The following is a 4,157-nucleotide window of genomic DNA, read 5'->3' as shown; positions in this document are numbered from 1 at the left end:
GATCACGTGAGCTCATCCCTCTAGATGTTATGGACCACTAAGGATTGTGGATGATATGAACAATTCTACGCCATGACCTTAAGCCTCTAGATTCTATGAATGACTCAGGCTTATGGATGACATGAATGACTTTGGGTCTTAAGCTTAGGGTTGTAGTTGACATGAATGACTCTAGGTCATGAGCTTATGGCTCTAGATGCTATGAACAACTCAGAGTTGTGGTTGACATGAATGACTTTAGGTTGTGAGCTCAACGTTGTAGACGCTATAAACAACACATGACTGTAGCTGACAAGAACTACTCTAGGTTGTGAGCTTAAGGCTCTAAATACTATGAATAACTCAAGGTGGTCATTGACATGAAAGACTTCGGGTCTTAAGCTCAAGGTTGTAAAAGATATGAATAGCTTAGAGTTGTGGATGATATGAACAACTCGGGATCCCGTGATCTCAGTCCTCTATATGATATGAACAACTCAAGACTATCGATGACATGAATGACTCGGGATCCCAAGCTTAAGCCTCTAGATACTATGAACTGCTTAAGGTTATGGCTAACATGAAGGACTCTGGGTCGTGAGCTCAAGGCTTAAGATGCTATGAATAGCTTGGGGTTATGCATGATTGTAACAACTATGGGTCATGAGCTCAAGCCTCTAGATACCATGAATAGCTCAATATTATCACTAACAAGACAGACTCTGGATCTTTTGCTTAAGGCTCTAAATGCTATGAACAAATTAAGGTTATGGCTGACATGAATAACTATGGGTCATGAGCTTAGGGCTCTAGATGCTATGAAAAACTAAGGGCTATGGATTATAAGAATGACACTGTGTCATGAGCTCAGACCTCTATATACTATGAATAGCTCAGGTTGTGATTGACATGAATAATTCTAGGTCATATGATCAAGGCTCTATATGCTATTAACAACTTAGGGTTGTGGATGACATGAACGACTCTAGGTAATGAGCTCAAAGCTTTAGATGCTATAAAGAACTCTGGGTTGTGGTTAACTTGATAAACTCCAAGTCGTGAGTTCAGGGCTCTAAATGCTATGAAGAACTGAGGTTGTGGGTGACATGGATGACTCCTGATCATGTGCTCAGACCTCTAGATACAATGAACAACTCATAGTTGCGGTGGACTTGAAAGACTATGGGTCATGAGCTGAAGCCTCTAGATGCTATGCAAAGCTCAAGCTTGTCAATGACATGAAAGACTCTGGGTCATGAGCTCAAGGCTCTAGATGCTATACACAGCTTAGGGCTGTAGATGACATCAATGACTCCGGGTAATGAGCTTAGGGCTCTAAATGTCATGAACAACTAAGGGTTGTGGATGACATGAATAACTTTAGGTATTGACCTAAGGGTTGTAAATGACATGAACGACATAGAATCCTGTGAGCTCAGGTCTCTAGATGTTGTGAACCGCTCAGGGGTGTGGATGATATGAACCATTCTACATTATGAGCTGAAGCTTGTAGATGATATGAACAACTCAAGGTTGTGGATGACATGAACGACTCCAATCTGTGAGCTTAAGGCTCTAGGTGTTATGAATAGCTCAAGGTTGTGATTGACATGAATGACTCTGGTTCATGAGGTTAGGGCTTTAGATCCTATCAATAACTCAGGGTTATGCATGACATGAATGAGTCTAGGTCAAGCTTAGACCTCTAGATACAATCAACAACTCAGGTATGTGCTTAAAATGAAAGACACATGGTCATGAGCTTAGGGCTCTAGATGCTATGAACAATTTAGGCCTATGCATTGAATAAACGACTCTTAGTCATTAGCTCAAGACTCTAAATACTATGAAAAACTCAGGGCTTTGATTGACATGAACAACTCCAAGTCGAGAGCTCAACCTTTTAGATCCTATTAACAACTCAAGGATGTGCATGACATGAATGACTCCTAGTCATGAGCTTAGCCCTCTAGATATTATGAACTACTAAAGGTTGTGGTTAACATAAAGACATCGGGTCGTGAGTGCACGACTCTAGATGCAATGAATAGCTCAGGGTTATGGTGTATGTGAATGACATCGAGTCATGAGCTTAAGGCTCTAGATTCTATGAACAACTCAAGGTTGTGCATGGCATGAACGAATCTCACTCATGAGCTCAAGCCTTGGATAATATGAATAGCTCAGGGTTGTGGTTGACATCGAAGACTCCGGGTCATGAGCTCAAGGCTTTGGATGCTAGTAATAGCTTAGACTTGTGGATGATAAGAATGACTTGGGATCCTGTGAGCTTAAGCCTCTAGATGCTATGAACCTGTGGACCCTCACCTGATCCACGAGCCGGCATGACTTGCTTTTTAAAAGAATAAGAAAGTAAGTGTGTTTTCAGGTTTTGGAAAATCGATCCTCGGTGAGGAACGGTTTTGTTTGGAGTCGCCACTTACTTTTTATTTTTATTTTATAAAAGGGAAAATCAAGTAAGAACAAAAACCCTTCAGGACTCCAGTATGGAAAAAGCAGTCTGCGAAAACTAGATTCTGGGTTTGGGGATCAGGTTACCTATTGGGAAGGTACCTCATGTAAGGTAGCACCCCTCTAGGCCCGGAACTCGGTCTCTACTAATGAATTGGGTACATGGGAGCATATGGGTCAAAGATCAATCGATCAATCAGGTTAAACAAATGACATAGATCACACGAACCTACTCAGTATCTAGCATGCACTTAGTCTCCACAAATCAAAGCTAAAAGGTGCGTACCTCAGGCCCCTAGCCAAGCGCTACATAAGAGGTTAGTCAAACAATATAAACACACAACGAGCAAACGTATCCAAGCCCCACGTATGCAAATGAATCCAATTCCCAAAAATTCAAGTATGTACCTTGGGTCCCCAGCCAAGCGCTATAAACAGGGGCAAATCAATAGACACAAGCATTTTTAATCAAACATCAAAATGTGCCCAAGCCAAACATTCACAATAAGCCCCCGACCTTCCTAGCCAATAATACCCTCAACTCATAGGTGGGCTCACATTAATTCAAACCAAATATGGATTCAGACCCTAAAGGTGGCCTACAAGTGCCTTGGAGCATAAGGGCCCAAGCCACAACAAAAATGGGGGTCAAAACGTGCTAAAACTGGAGCTACCTAAAAGAAATGGTTGAACCGGTTCCTAACCGCTCAACTGGTTGAGAAAAAATACTAAACTTTACCAAAAGATTCCTCAGAGAATAAGGAATCCAACAAAACAAACGGTGCTTAATTCTGAGCCCGAATGAGGGAGAACCGGCTGAAACAATGCAAAGCGTTTATAAAATGGGGCTACCACCAAGCCACCTGTTGAACCGGTTCCCAACCAGTTCATCAGATTAAGAAAAAATCTGAAAATTTACCAGAAGATTCCTTGAAGAATAAGGAATCTAAAAAAAAAACACGCTCAATTCTGAGCCTGGATGAGGGAGAACCAGCCAAAACAATGCAAAGTACTTCAAAACCAAGGCTACCACAGAGCCACCCTATCATACTAAAATGAAGGCCACCCTCTCAAACTAAACTAATGACCCTCGGAGGCAATGATGACTGAGGGCACCCTCCCATACACAACCAAGTGCCCCTGACTTCAAGTCTAAACTGGACGTCCAAGATGGGCAGCTCCTAAATCCAACACAGAATGCCATGGAGACCTCATCCATTGACAAAACAAGGAGAGCAAAAGCCCTCCACCCAAATCCTAAGCTAAGGAGAACTTTGACTTCAAGCAAGCCAAGCCTAAGCTTTACTTTGTCTTTTGATTTTAATCAACTGAAATGTGACAGGAATGGTCTGAGTTCCCTAAATCAATTATCAATACCCTTCCCATTTCCCAAATTCAAAACAAACATGCAATCAGAATTTTATTCAATATTTCCTAAAATGCACAACCTAGGCTTTAACCACTCATTCATGCTCAAGTAAAGACTAGGCCCCAAGTGGGCAAATCTAGAACTGAGATCTGAACGGCCCAAAGGTCACTACCCTTAGCACACTAAGTGGCCATGGTGGCCCCTTTTCTCAATAAGCAAACCAATGATATTATGACCCTCACATTTCAATTGAGATATCCTACCAAAACAACACTCAAGGGTGGGCCTAAATCCCACCTAAATGCAAACTGTACTGAACCTAGAAAACATTTGAATA

The sequence above is a fragment of the Vitis riparia genome, chromosome 18 (assembly GCF_004353265.1).
Source record: "Vitis riparia cultivar Riparia Gloire de Montpellier isolate 1030 chromosome 18, EGFV_Vit.rip_1.0, whole genome shotgun sequence".
Taxonomy (NCBI): domain Eukaryota; kingdom Viridiplantae; phylum Streptophyta; class Magnoliopsida; order Vitales; family Vitaceae; genus Vitis; species Vitis riparia.
This window is presented reverse-complemented; position numbering follows the sequence as displayed.